Source organism: Vanessa atalanta, chromosome 29 (genome assembly GCF_905147765.1).
Source record: "Vanessa atalanta chromosome 29, ilVanAtal1.2, whole genome shotgun sequence".
NCBI lineage: Eukaryota > Metazoa > Arthropoda > Insecta > Lepidoptera > Nymphalidae > Vanessa > Vanessa atalanta.
Window position 1 is genome coordinate 26,911 of NC_061899.1, and position 16,694 is coordinate 43,604.

A 16,694-nucleotide genomic window follows, 5' to 3' on the forward strand; every position below is an offset into this window, starting at 1 on the left:
ATATTTATTTTGTTACAAACATAATAACTATTAATGGCTTATAATAATAAAAAAATAATATAAAATTATTTTTGATCTTAATTAAAAATCGAAATATATTGTAATTAGCTTAATTATTTGTCACTATCTATATTAAAAATATACCGGGCGAAACAAATTTACACATTTCTTGACAAAAAGAAATCATACCTATTTTTATTTCAAAATTATTAAAACAAATTTTATGACAAAAATAGATCATATTTATATTTCTAAATTATTTAAACAGTGTTAGTTAATAATTGCCTTAACCAAAACTTCTATTAAATCTTAATTTATTTAATTCGGTATTTATTATAATAAATCTGTCCGGAAATCATAGGCTTAACGCCATAGGTACAAAACAAATGTTAATGACTTGCTTGATACATTCAACATTCCAATAAAAAATATAACTTAGTATTATCTAAGATTGATTCTAAAATATGAATTACAATTTATTATTCTACATTTTACTTACTTTATTGCTAAGAGTAGATAATAATATTTCCTGTATTATTAAGTCCCAAATTAACTGATAGATGTCGCTTTACAGATTATAAGTTTTATTTGATTTGTTACATATATTGGATACATACTGGAACATATATTTGATTTGTTACATGGGTATAGTTTTGTTTTGATTTGTTACACACATTGAAACCAGATGGCAGCACGGCCGAGCGCCCATATATACGTATAGGGGTAATAAAATATAATTTAATATCAGACCCAATATAAATACCTACCAACCTACAACAGCTGACATGATCACATGAATAAAATACGTGGATGTGAAGTAGTAAAGTTTGTTTTTCATGAAAAATATTGATTTTTTCTTGAAAAGCAAACTACTTGGTGCTTGCTTAAATTCGAACCATCTTGCACAAAATATGCAAAATATTATTTAATATGCTACAATAATAATAATTATCGCCTTGTCCAATCCTGACTAGCGTTATCAATCCGAATTATAACAAAATTATTTTTTTAAAACACATACCATAATCTTTAACAATCTTAAGTACCTATCAACTATTTGGCCATCATGTTTTGATATGAGAAGCCGTAAAACAAGACACCTCTTTAGCAGCAGAATTCTGAAATGTTTGTATGACAACCACAATTTGAAAATTTTGAAATAAATCATCATATCGATTTTGTTTGTGTTATTTAAATAAATGATAACCTTAATAAATAGTTCAAAATACAGCTAATTTTTATTTGAAATTTAGAATGCCATCTATATTTTTAACGAGAACTTTAATTAACTTAACAACGACATCTACAAATTTTCTTATAAAGCAATTCGCAATGTTATAGTCACATCATTCTAGATGGCGTATCCATTTAGATTTCTGATTATTTAAAAAAAGATGATTACAATAATTAAGACATTACTTAAAACTCGTTATTTACAACAGTTACAATTCTCTCAGTGAACAAGATTTTTATAATGCACTCACAAAATGGGGAGAAATAAATAATAGCAATGGCAATGCATAACCACTATGGCGTCGCGTCCGTGACCCAAGTTCCGAAGCTGCTGTCAAACGGTTGTTGACTCGCGAGTGTATCTCAATTCTCAGACCTCTTCCTCGATCGTCAATAACAACAAATTAATGTCAATAATTCTTTTCGACGCAGAATGCCGTGTTGTCAGTGAGTTAAAGTGATTATATCATTTTAAAGTAATGCCTTACTAACTGTATATAGTCCGATTTACGTACTCGGTTCTTTAAAACTGAATTATTGGTGCGTGAATCGTAAAATACATCTTGTTTTGCTTTTCACGTCCTGTTTTTAAAAGTGCAACACACCTTTTCTTCGTTTTCGCGTTATTGTATCTGTTTCTTTTCCAAGAACTGGTAAATATTTTTTCCATTAACATTTTTGCTCCGAAATATTTTACGACAATCGAAATTAGGAAAGTGAAAATACGTACAGTGCTGGTTTATTAAATAAAAAATGTGTTTTGTGAATGTGTGATGGATTTTCCGCAAAGGCGTGGTTAAAATTACCCCCTGCATAGAAGGTAGGTGTAAAAATAATCTTAAAGTTCTAAGCATTACATATTATTCAAAGTTTTGTTACTTATATAGATTACACCAATATAAAAATGTGTTCTTCGTTGACGCGTAAATAAGATGTAAAAAATCAGCTTATTAGTTATACAAGTGTAAATAAAACTTTGCTTTCTAAAAGTTAAATTTTTATTTAAATTTTGGTAATTATAGCTGTTATGAGTTGATTTATTTTATTACTACCCATAATTGTATCTATAATACAATTTATTTATTGTGTTTAATTATAATATATGGACTATAATGTAAAACAAAAGGAAGTAATGTTACATATTGAATGCTAAATTTACATACTTAAACTTATAATGAAATATTATGTTTCCTCTATTTCATTTACGATTTGAGTCAACTTATCTAAAAAAATAGTTTACTGATTCATTCATTTTTTGAAAGTCAATAAACATCACTACTCTAAAAGTTTTACTGGGCCAAGGATTCATTAAAAAGAAACTGCTGGTCTAATTAATCTGGCCGTTAATATAATTCACACAAATTAATAAAATGGTACAGAATTTACTAAAATTTTTAATAATTTGTTGTGATGATTACAATGTACAATATATTGCAAGTATAGCTAATATGTTGGCCTTTCGTAATTATAAATATAATATAAGCTTATAATAAAAGTGTACTAAATTCAAATTACTACAATTAACAATTATTGATTGATTCCTTTAATATTAGGAGTGCCTGATTTAGCTTTTCCTCATATAAATAAAATAAGATATTGACTGTTAACACCAATACTAATATAATTAAAATTTAATAGAAATGTTAAAAATAGAGCAGGAACCGCATGACCATAGGAGTAGTCAAAATTAACAATTATTAATACTGATATAATCCTGTGGAATTCTCGTCAGTCTGAAATGTCTCACTGGTAATAAAGGATAAAAAGGTGTAAAAATTCAATGTGCAAGTAAATAATTACATAATGATCAAAAATAATGACATATTTTCCATGACTACCATTTTATAGATATTTTAATGTAATGAATCCTTTGAAAGTAAAAACTGTTTAAAAACCTTCATTATCATCTCAGGCTAAGAAGTATATAGATTTAGGAACCATTTGTTGTGTGTGGGTATTAAGTGTTATCTATTTGGGATTATGTAACATTTCCCAAGAATCACAATCCGGTTTGTACAATCTATCGCAGTAATACCTCCGACTTGAGGAGAACCCGGGATTAATATTAACCAGTATCAGTCTTTTTAACAGGCTTTGTTCAAAAATCATCTGCTTACATGAACAGCTCCGTGATTATTAGGTACTTTCCAAGGTGAGGTATCATCTAATAAAATTGTTTATTTAAAAAAAATATAATTTACCAAGTTTTGAAAATACAAAAGTTTCCAATGTTCCTTTTGCGAAGTTGCATTTCCATTTAGTGAGACGTAGTATTACTTTCCTTATTGGTATTTGTGAGTCATTGACTGAACGAGGTAAAACCCTGTCAATAATACTGTTGATATCAAACACATTTTTGTTTAATCTCTGTGTAATGAAATTAAGATTATATTGTTTGTGTGAAAAACGCGAGCGTTTTAGGGTTTGTCGTCAGATATTAGATGTAACACATCTCCTTCCTTTGATATCAAGCTTGCTTTTTTAAAAAAATGTGATGAACACATTTATTTCAGTTGTTTGATTATAAAATAATAACAGAGTTACTTTTGCGTTTATAAAATTAGAAATGTCTCCTTTCTTTTTCTTGCTGGAAAAATGCATTCCTCCAAATGAAGGGGGGGGGGGGTTTATGGGACTCGCTGGTGCCCAGGACGCCTATTGCGCCCTAGTACACCGGAACACCGAAGAGACGGAGGAATAACCAACCTCTCTGTCTCTTCAGCGGGCGCCACGGGATCGCTTTCACTTCGTGATATCCTGTAAATGTCCCTGAGCTAAGGCATCTTATTATTCATTCATAATACTTTTTGGAAAAAACGCCTGGACTTAGGGTTCCATCACAGGACTGATTGAACAAATATTGTGAATAACAGTATTGTAAATCTGTACATTTGAAAGGAACAACTATGCGAGTTTTTTGCCGTTTCATCTCTTCAGATGTTTTCCGAAACAGATTTAGAAAATTAAAGATTCAAAAATGCTATAGTAAAAAGTTTACTTGAATATAATCTGCCAGATGAATTTAAACCTGATCCACAAACCATATGATTCTTTGGAAAGCGATATATATGAAAGTGCAACTTGACTCTTATCTTGGAGGTATTTAGATCTCTCATTATTAGGTTTAGGAATCCTTTCATAGACGATCCAAAAGTTTATAGAACAATCTTTTGATTTATGGTTAAAAATGTTTATTACTCAAAAAAAGAAATTACGTTTCACTTGCTTTGGGAGCACTGACATAACTTAAGGATTTTTTTTTTCTTTTTTAAGAATAGTATCAATACCCCAAACTAATAAAGGAATTACTAATATTCCTACGTACTTACCTCCTTTTAAGCTTATCACTTGTGTTAGGCGTAAAGACGATAATACCCTAAGGAGTCAGGATCACTCTTGCGACTTTTTACATCGCTAGACCCGTAAACCATTGCGCTATTGAGGTTTGAATTCATGTACGATTTTAAATATTTTCTATTGACTATTAAAGGGAAGGTGTTACACAGTTCCAATAAAACAAATCTACCCTCAAATTAGCGACAGCTAATATTGATGGTTCAGGTTTTAATAAGGTAAGATAAGTTTTTTTCGACCTTTACTAGAACGAAGGTATAAGCACGTTTATTTCCCTACATTCGTCGTGTCTCCTGTCGTCCGAAGGGCTCAAACAGAGATTACGTATGTGTAACGGAACCTACTTATTTCTGTTAATCGCCGCCAGTCGGCCGCTACACTAATTGGCCCCAATTGTAATGCTTAGATAACTTCGCCCTTTGTTTTGGTATGTACGAACTGTACTTACTTTTAAATTCTTTCCAGCGATAAAACGTTTACGACTGGCATTATGGATATCATGAAGAATATTCTGATCTTTGTATCACAAATTCTCTGTTAAAATCATAATGTTTATTCGACACGGTATCGTTACATATTCTTATTGATTGAAAAAAGCCTACCGCTAATAGCGGTGATCAATTTTTGGGACTTTTCTAAAAGAAATACCTCAGTTCTGAAGATTCGTCGGCGAAAGAAACTCGGTGTGATTATATAATATCGTTTAAATTTTGATACCTAGATAGCGTTAACTTTCTACAAATATAACATTGAGGATACAAACGAATAACAAATCTAACCTCAGCTTTTAAAATAAAATATAGGAAAAGCTCGTGTAGTGGTCTAGATTCTGAATACCAAACTGGTGGACCAAATACATGTTGACTTTCAGGTGGGATATACTATGTATTTAACTAACATAACTTTGTATTTTAAATGTTGGAAAAGGGTACCTAACTACTGAGTTCTTTGCCGGTTCTTCTCGTTGAATTAACATTCCGCACCGGTAGTAGCTTCACATAGTAATAGTTTGTAAAATTACGATTTAAAAGTGCTTGTAAAGGTATACTTGAATAAGTTATATATTTTGATTTTGATGGCAGATTAACATTGTAATTACCAGATTTAGTAAAACTAAAATTTAACAATGCTCGTAGAAGACTATCAGCGCACGGTCTACATCACACTCCAATATCTCGTTCAGCAAACAAGAATTATACAAATAATGATAAGACTCGTCTGCGATTGTATTTCGGGTTTAATAAACAACTGATTACTATAAGCACTCGGCTTATTGACAATCGTTGTTTAATTATACACTTATATCTATCTCTTTCTGTGATCTTTGATTTGAAACTCGAAAGAATGAGACAGTCATATTTTACTAAGCACCATCTAAACAACATTTATAAGCAACGTATTTGAATTACACAGCCAAATGCAAATATCCCACTGCGGGGCAAAAGCCCCCCTGAGACGGTTAAGAGCTATTCCACCAGGCAGCTCCAATTCTGGTTGGTGGTGTTCGCGTATGTTTGAACTCGCAATCTTCGATATATTGTCATGATTCAGCCACGGATCCTTTTTGGGATAAATATAGACCACGAGGCAAATTTATATTTCAACAAGTTCGGGTACTTACGATTGATTTTTAGAATTATAAGTGATACCGATAAATAAAAGTCATTTTGATAATTACAGTGTTATTTCATTGTTAGGTGATCGGTAACACAATGACAGTTTCCGCTTGGTCCTCTGCCCACCGGATATCGACATGAAAGAGATCTTTGTTAGATTTTTCTTGAGTGATAAAAATGCCTTTTGCAGATTATGCAATTTAGGACAACCTCTTACCTAACTATGTAATTTCACAGTAACAATACTCATCTACATGAATACGTTCATCGCTTCGTGCCAGTGCTCGCATCACACAAAAACTAATGCAAATATCAAGAGACGGCTTCCTTTCTTTCTTTGTAAAAGTCCGATAAACATTTGAAGCTATATTTAACGATAATGGCTATAGGAAGTCACCTAAATGGTTTTACAGTAGAGGAATAATATATTTGTCGTGTGCTGTCGTCCTTATTTTGCCACGCAGGCATAGTCGCGCCTATGAGCTAGTACATAAACGCCGCTAAGGCGAACTGCCCATTGAATATGTTTTCCAATGTTAGCAATGCCACTTTCCATCAGTATATCAGTCGATCTCACTTCCTCTTTGAGCTCGCCTCTTGACTCGGACAGCTGAGAATAGTAATGTACCGGCAATGGAAGCCTATTTACTATGTGCAAATGCCTCAAGCATATTTCAACCACAAGAGCAGGTAAAACCATGAAATAACTTTGACATTGAATCTCTGCGATATCTTTGATCGAGATCTTGAATAATCTATGATATTATGGATTCAGCAAAATGCCGTTTTGAATGTCGGTCAAGTTGATATCGGAACTTTGGCGTGGATGTCAGTAGTTAAGATGTAATAGTGTTGTATTATAAATATAATATTGTGTACGTATCGGAGAGGCATACTACTGCACTCTAATTTCATCATTTTTGAAATTGCAAATATGTTAATTGAAAAACTCGACCGAAAAACCCAAAAACAATATATATAAATATCTGTGGGTCTCTACCATCTTCCGATCGGGATATCCATCGGGTACACGGCTAGATACTAGCATATATATGTATGTATATAATAAATAAATATCATCCGTTCACCGAATAACCTTCTAGCTATCAACAATGCCTTGCATTGTATGCATTCCGGTGCGAACGTTGCGAACCGGCGCTCAGATATTCATAATTGTAAAGAACTCAGAGTGTCCCAATTCATAGCTTATAAGAATTATGCAATGCTATTGCTCCGGTAATACTAATGCTCTCAGAGGTGTGAGCAATAACTCATCAGCAAAACACAGAGATAGTGTCCAAAAATTGTTCGTTTCATCATTTGAAAAGTCAACATAAGCTAGCCTATTTTTCTAGTCTTTTTTCTAAATCTTGTATCTCTGAAGAGATGTCGAAATGAGATGCCGACTCTGACGACACCAGCACAGCAAAGAAAGAAAGGAGATTAGTTCGTTATAACGATCCCGCGGCTCGTCCAATCCGTACTGAGAACGCAGGGGTACTTTCAGAAATATTCTCTGTGTCACAAAAAAAGGTACACCATAAGGTAATCATATATGACACGCCATGTTTTCCAAATACAATAATGTAATGTAACGATTATATTATGGATTATGTAATGTGGAATAAGTTTAAGACGTGCCGACGGGGCCGCAGAAAAATATGAGCTTATAAATGATCACGGGCAGTCCACACTTCCTTTGATATATCTATCATTGCTCATTGCCTTCACGTTTCGCTACCGGTGTCATGTATGGCACGAATTTATAATTGCGTTCACGTACGAGCGAGGCGGTGTAATGAATGCCATTGTTTCAAACATATGCGAAACTTATACCGCTAACTTCAAACTTGAAAATTTAATTTGGAACACTTTCATTTACTACGGTATAAAAAAGGACCAGCGAATTGCATTGGGACAGCGCAGTAGAGGCTCCAAACTCTCTTAATAGGTAGGCAGCTACACATGGGACATTTACTCGCTATTGATAGCCTGATACACAAGTACTATCATAGAGCGACATAATAAATCATCTAACATTCGTTGCGTGCTGCCTGATATTTTAATACCATGTACCAATGTTAAAAACGTATATAGCCTTCATTGTTTTATGATATATCACATAGTTTGATGCTTTTACGAATAGTATCTACGACGCAATTTCTAATAAAGATCTTAAGAGTACGATAAAATAAAACGTATTATTGATCATCAATAATTAACCTATATTTGTATTACTTTGAAACAATCTGTTAATGAAACTTTAGACCAAGATTAAGATTTGTTCGCTATACTATAGAACTGGTTGTTCCGCTAGAAAAATATCCTTTGGATAAATTGATATCAAATCAAAACAAAGCAATGAACCCTTAACCCTCGCGTTACCCCAACGTGTTATGTCATTTGATATCACAGCGTGGAACCAGAGTACACCAGACGAGATCCACGTTCGCCTACAATGTTACGCTGTAAGATTTTACGTTGAATCTGACTCGAAATGTTGGAATCCGATTTACGGTGATACGCTATTTTGATCCTTGTATCTTTTATACGTTATAAATATTATCGCCAATGTCGCATATCACTTTCTGACATTCCACGATCGCATTCCGCGGTGTGTTCGAGTGTGCTCTTCCAGATCGTCCACCTGGTTAATATTTCCTCGGCGTCGTCTGACCTTCAGTGGCATTTGTAAAGTATAGGTGTCGAATAGAAAGCTGCGAGTGAAACTCTGCGGACGCGCTGCGCGTAATTCCTCGTTTAATTGTAAAATTGGAATCTGACATTCGATACATGCCGATCACATCCGACATGGTCCTCATTCCTGTGTATAAATATACTTTACACGAGTAGATTTAAGAAGCACTCTTGTGTTGTTATGTTTGTAATGGATATAGAATCAACCAAGAACCGGCGAGAGACAGTAGTTCGACATTTTTGTTAATATTCGAGATGGCGGCGGTGATGGTCGATGGTAGCGGCGAATAAACCACCGGTGTGATCTGAAAAAGCAAGGAGCTGGATTGCAGAACTCATCAATAGCTTCTAGTAAACCTCTCATCGTCCACTCGTTTTCAGTCGTTTTCAGCTGTTCTTAGAGATTTATTATGCAAACCAAATTATAAACTAAATGAGTGCGTAATTAATTTTATAGAACGTTTTCGTTAAATATAACGAAATAATTGAGACGTTTGCATAATTTTACTGCAAAAAAAAACAGAAATTTAATCAAGGTCGCTCATATTCGATTACAATACGCCGCAGACACTATTGCTAGTAAATATTCAACCTTAACGCGTATGTAATAGGACATACTGGTAGATCAAGACACTCGATACGCTAATGTCCCCGCAATGTGGTCGAATCAAATATATGGTTACAAGATGGTGTAGTTGTAATGGCTTCAATGTTAAATAAAACTGTAAATTTAATCTGGACTATGAAAAAATCATTACTAAAGTTCGTACGGTTCCGTTGCGCTGGTCCTGCTTCCAAACTCCGGGTTAAATATTAAAATGTTATTGACTGTTTCAGTCGAAAAATTCTCAGTAGCAGTCCAGAATATGATAATTGTCTGTTTTACCGCGCGTGCCTCAGAAAGCACGTAAATTATTAAAGCTTGTTTAGTATGTTTAAATTATATCTTTTACTAATAATAAATTATATCAACACGTCTATGAAAATATAGGAAAACGAACGCCACGTTATAATCATATGACTTGTCTGTTCAGAAATGGGAGGAACCAGAGGGAACCCTTTTGAACGTTAAACGTGTATGCAAATCGTGTATAAAAAAATTTCATCACCAGTCGAGTAGATAAAATACAATACAAACTGACTTTCGCATTCATGAATATTAGCTGGAACAACAGCATTGTATTTTATATTTGCAAACGATTGCCCCGGGGAGGATGTATTGACTCGCCCGAATCGGAAACTTCGTGTTTACGGTTCAAATTATTGTACCAACGTGATACGAGCATTGCACGTAAAGTTTGTAAAGTGAGTAAATAATGAACTTCATGTCAATTTTCGTTGGAATCGCCTTCTTAACCGGTAATAGCGAGTGCTGTTAAGAACACAGTGTGTTTCGATAATACATTGTTATTCTTGAGAGCGTCTCTTATTGCATAATTAATATTCTGCCCCGCATTATTGCCGACAGACAAACATAAAGTACACAGCGAGGCAACTGCCTAATATTACAATGTTAGGTACATTAATAAAAAAAATGATACCAAAAAAATTGGCACAGATCCCATCATAAAATCTTGACAACATTTATTTGAAACTACCGCTGAAGTATCTCAATTCTCAAATCAAAATATACTTTTATCAAGTCGGCTCTTGCGAGCACTTCTGAATCGTCATTTATTTTTAGTAAGCTACCGGTTCGAAATGTAGATTCTACCGAGAAGAACCGGCAAGATAGTAAGTAATTCTTTATAACTCTTTTCCGACAACAATGTACAAGTATTAATGTTGCAAAATAACTGAAATCAGAACGCGATTAAAAGTATATCTGTACGTAACAAAAATATTCTGGCAGTTCGAGAAATGTTTTGTGTTTCTGTTCTGTATGTGTATCAGTATTTCTCAGTAGAAATGGGCTGAATATTAGTAATGAAAGTGTTGCGGTGGACGTTTGTAGGTCATAGGGTGGCGAAATTCGGCTGACGCTCCACGACGTGCTATGAAATAGAAACAGATATCTCCCGACTAAAATTTAAATATTGATTGACGTTTAGCTTGTCAGGTAAAGAAAGTTCTAGAATTCAGTTGGTTGTCTCGTAATCGTACCCATGGTTAGTATATAAGTAATAGAATACTTTTATCGATGGAAATGTTTGTCTTTGGATGTCTTGGTAGCTGAGTCACGTCTCAACTGCTGAACATAACATAACACAAATGAAACTTGTCGTCTCACGGGTAGACCTGACGAGCTGCTACAGTAGGGCAGGGCATGTGGGGTCACAGATAGCTAGTAAATATGCCGTATGCAAATATTAAAAGGCTTTTAATAAAGACTGAGGGATGATATGAGCTGTGGATAAGCGTAGATGTACACCCTCAAAGTATAATCGGCGAAGATGTCAAGTAGTATACACCCAAGGGTGGGACACTCCGAATTGTCCACTCTTATTTTATCTATATTTAATCTATTCAATAAAATGACCCCGAATGAGAAGGGAAAGCTCAAGCGAATGAATATATTGTACATATTATAGCTCCCCCTACCCGACCAGCTTTAAAGATCGAGACTTCAAAGGTCACGTGACTCACACCGACACACCCTGCAGTGTGGCTCCCCTATACCCCGGATTATGACACGCGTCACCTTGATTCGCGTTAAAGGTCTGTATATCGCGTATATAGTATACGAGCAAACCCGTCGGCAGACGTTTACCTGCTTCCTCTATTAAAACCTCAAAAACTACGTCTTCAATTGTAAGTTTTTTGTTTGTGGCTTTAGCAGTTTTTTAAATAATAAAGTAAACATCTCCTATTTATAGACAGATATACAAACGACCATTTCAAGTACATTGTCTAGTTTATTCCCGATTTCAACGGGATTTCAAGTTAAAAATCCGTAGAATTTATAAGAGACTAATTGTACGAAAATACTCTCAGCAGCATCTCAATAGTCAATAGCGTGTCGAAAATTGAATAAAATTCCAGTAACTATGATTTCAGCGTAAAAATGTTTTCGGCCAAACTTCCCTCACATTTCTAGTAATGTAAGTAATAGAAAAATAATGGTATGGTGGAAAAAGAAACTAATTAATGTATCGGTTCGCCTCAGCAAAAATCAAAATCCAAATATACTTTATTCGAGTTGGCTTTTACAAGCACTTTTTAATTTTATTTTGCAAAACTATATTAAGTGTAGCTACCACCGCACCGGTTCGGAATGTAGATTCTACCGGCGCGAAACTTAGTAGTTACTCTTCCAACATTTGAGATATATTATGTTAGTTGGATACAATTATGTATATATATATCAAAACCAACAAGTATGAGCCTCATTTTTTATCATCATCTATAATTGTGTTCAATAATATGCCTAATGTTTAATGTTCGTTTCTTATTAATGTTTTTATACTCTCAATCTCCTTTCCGAAACGGTAGGTTATCAAATAAAATCCAGCGACATAAGTTTTACAAAACTTAAGCGATAAAAGTCTTGGAATCATCAAATTTCTTTTTGCTTACTTAAAACTCTCGGCCGAGTTTAAAATAGATCACGTTGTAAACAAATGCAACTCTACATCACACATCACGGTTGCTCCTTGCGCAACCTTTAAACAAATATATTATTAGATAAAGATTCATCTGAGATCCAAAAATGAAATGAATAAGGGCAATAATCGACTGTACTACTTCCATACTTGATGTCTTGGTCGTTTTCCGTGCTTAAAATGAGAGACCCAGTGTAACTCACATAACACCCACAAGGTACATAACATCTTAGTTCCCAAGGTTGGTGTCTCATTAGCGATATAAAGGATGATTAATATATCTTATAGCGCCCTTGGTGACTACTTATCATCAGGTGGTACATTTTTCAGTCTGTCTACACAAGCACTTTCACTTTGTAAGATAAAAAAAAAATAAAAGTTACCACTGGTTTGGTTGCAAAAGACAACACAATGCGCTCGGTAAGCTAATTGCAATAAACATACTCACTAAGCACAGAAGACCAATTGGATCCATTAAAGCTTTAAAAATTAACTACACTACGGGCTTTTTTCTGTTTTGTCAAAACGCAACAGATCAACTTAGAGTATCTCACTCGTAAAACCTTGTCAACCGACTTACGATGATACGCCATTTTGATACGTGTATCCTGTCTATAATTTTATAATTATCATCGTTAATGTCGCATAACACATTTTAACAATTTACGCTCGTTTACGGCTTGGTCTCCGATTCTCCTGACGGAGTTGCATTCGCATCAAGTAATGTTAGTGTGAAATAAAGCTTTTCTAGTACGAGAAAAACAATAGTATTTTTTTGGCAACACTATACGGCTCTCGTCGTATTTCGCATTGCGCCAAATTTATAGGTCAGAGAGTATTGCCCAAATTGAAGATTATTATTACGGGACTGCGAACATCATACCCGTCTACAACTACAACTACAACTAGCAGTAACGTTCTCGTATTCAATATTCAGCATTGGTTATAAAAACATATATTGGTAATCCCAAACATAATGCACGCATGAACACATAGATTGTTTTTTTAAAGACTTTAAATATTTAATCATTGTATAAGGCAAGTAGTGGTTAGGCTGTGCCCCTGGCATTGCATTGCATTACCATGATGTTTTGTTTTGTTTTTTATTTTTTATGGTATAGGTTTTCGGCCGAGCATATTAGGCACCTGTTGGTAAGTGGTCACCGCTGTCTATAAGCAATGGCGCTGTAAGGTATATTAATCGTTCCTTGGGAACTAAGATGTTATGTCTCTTGTACCTGGTTCACTCACCCTTCAAACCGGAACACAACAATACTGAGTACTTTTGTGTGGCGGTAGACTATCTGATGAGTGGGTGGAATATACCCAGACGGGCTTGAACAAAGCCCTACCACCAAGTACATGTGGCCCGTTTGCTCGTCTATCTTGACAGGCATAAAAATATACCAACATAAATAAATTTATATTTATATATATTACATAATTTACATGTTTTCCCACAGTTATCCGTATTTCTTTGTATTCCATCAGAACTCTCTCTCGATGTTTGTAATGTATGACGAGCCCTACGCGGTCTCGCTGTCCCATCTGTCCGTCTGTCCATCCGTCCCAGATGGGGCGCTTACAAAAATAAACCTAACCTAGTCGCTAGTCAAGAGTACTCCGCACCATGTTGTCCTTTTATCTGGCGAAGAGGTATGTCTGTAACGTGGGATTGCATTTAAATGATATTGAAATATGACCAAAAGTTCAGTAGATCTATTCTGTAAGCAAACTCAGAACTCACCCAGAAACCAATTGTTAAATGTCAGAAAGTGCCATGTGACATTGACTATAATAATTAAAACTTTAAAAGACACTCGTATCAGAATAGCGTATCATTCGCCTTAATTTAGTTTTTACCGGTTAGCGAGCAGATTTTATTAGAACAGAAGTACGGAACTTTGCTTCAGGATATATATTTGACCTTTTCGCTTTGCTGCCACCTACTTGTATTGTTGTACAGATCACAACTAGCGCAATTATTCAAACGACAACATCGCAACGAGGATAATGCCTGACTTATAGATGTATAAATATTCGTTACGATCTTGCGAAAGAATTTTCCAATTTGTGGGCTAAATGTTGTTCTGTTTGCAACATTTACTCGCACAGACCAGCTAACTTGTGCATTACCATTGATGGAACTCACGCGTCAATGTTGACACACGGGTCACAATTGGAAAAACTCTGGTCTAGAACAGTAAGGTACTTATTTGTTTAAACTGTTGTAATTCGTTCTTAATTGAGTAAACATTTATCACAAAACATAAATCTCTAATCAACTTTTAAAGAGAGATTTTATTAAAGAGAAGATTCCAGAAAGTAATATGACATCAGACCTGATAATCCCATAATAAATAACAGGTCACAACCAACTCCACACCACTAAAATTCATTAAAGAACAGATTTTCATATAAAGGTTCCGTTCATTTTCTTGGAAACTTTCCGTCAAATAATCAAATCCTGTCAGAGGATTTGTCCGTCCTTGTGGTGTGCATTAAAATTGCCTTCGATGTTTCTATTTCTAGACCGCATCTAAATTTTAAAACTGATGACAATACACATTTGAATGGGAGTCTAATCTCGATACAATCATTTTTGTGTGTTATATTTTATACTTACGACTTTTTCATTTATCCAGAGTGATACGTGACAGTTAATCCCTTAATGGAAGAATGCTATAATATGCTGAACACTCCTATACGTACGCGAAGTCCAAGCCAATAATTACAAAGCAGTACATTTCCCTCACACCGCACACGCCCTAATTACAGTTTTACTATATATATCTCACAATAGCAATATTTTGGCAAGGCGAGTCCCGACAGAATTGATCATTGTATTACGCATTGCGCCAACGATGGTTGTAGGTCAAGGGATAGCGACGAAAATTATAATGAATAGACAACTTTATTGCTATATGTTCAAAGTACATTATGCTATGTACGATAGTTCGTAGTTCGTACATAGCGCTATAAGTTCACAGCCTTGAAATGTACATTTTATCCCAGTTCATATACATAAGAATACTGATAATAATATCCCTAAATACTATACCTTGAAAGAAGAATGTAGTCGTCTTAAGTGAGTTCATTTCTTTGGAAATACCTCGCTTTTATCTCTTCTTTTGTTTCTTTTCCAAATCAAAGTATTCTCATTTCAATTCATATATCCAAGCCAACATTCAGCCAGTCAGAGTTCTGAATGACATTCAGCCAATACAATATGTATTGGCTGAATGTACCGTACATAGAATTGAGTGATTTCCTCTTCTTCTTTCTTCTGAAAATAGAAATATTTTTTTTGAATAGGTTAGGCTATAAATTTTCCCAGCCTCCAGTGGCAGACTCGGGGGATCCGTCACTGTACGGGACGGAGGCAGAGGAATGCGTACCCTCCCATCCTGTTGTGTCTTCGAGGTGGGTTGCGTAGTGGGAGCTACCGCTGGTAGGGTCGCAGTTTTGAGCGATAGCGTCTCGGTCTCGACAGCATTTCCTCCCCGAGCCAAAATAAAAGGTTACAAGATTTATTTATAATAATTATCTTACTCACTAACGCATACACTAATATTTAAATTTCGCGTATAAACCGATTTGAATGAATCATTCATCGTTCGATTCAGTATAGATCCGAAGTAGTCCCATCATAATATCAACTATATTATGATGGGACTACTACTGGAATTAGTTTTATTTGGTAGTGTTTATTTGGAGTCTTGTACATTCAGACAATTTATGCTGGTTGAATTCATTTTTATTTTATTAATTGACTAGATGAATACTTAGTTACACTGGGGTAGAATAAAAAAAACGAAACAAATACGATTATACTTTACTTTTCATATTACATACAACTTTTTCATAAACGTTGATCTATAATTTATTGTGGATACGATCGCACCCGTAAACGTCAAAACGTTTACGGGTGCGTTCAGAAAGTTTGAAAAGGCCATGTTTGCATGGCCGCTCATTGAACTGTCGTGTCATTAAATATTACGGATTTAATATCGAAATGTCTCGATTATACGAATTTAAAATAATTATTTTTTAATGAACCATAATTGTGGACAGGTTGCGACCACGCCCATTGGAGACCTGCACGAAATTATTAACATAGATATAAAATCCTAGTATAGACTGGCGCTATGCAATGGACAAATATTATTATTGAATACATTACTAGTTTTTGTTTCTTCTATTAGTCTATGAGCGTATTTATTTTTATGTCTGAGTCGGCGATTGCTCACAG

General features: G+C 34.5%; 1 protein-coding gene across 2 annotated transcripts in view; it reads left to right on the forward strand.

The window, feature by feature from the left end:
• The first annotated feature begins 1,566 nt into the window (after positions 1 to 1,566).
• LOC125075073 (GTPase-activating protein CdGAPr) overlaps positions 1,567 to 16,694 on the forward strand; it is a 70,315-nt gene continuing 55,187 nt past the window's right edge. The window contains exons 1-2 of one of the 2 annotated variants that reach the window (XM_047686655.1): positions 1,567 to 2,053; positions 4,894 to 4,898. The gene's annotated coding sequence lies outside the window, so the exon portion shown is untranslated. The remainder of the gene's footprint in view (positions 2,054 to 4,893; positions 4,899 to 16,694) is intronic. The other variant, XM_047686656.1, reaches the window with a different exon arrangement.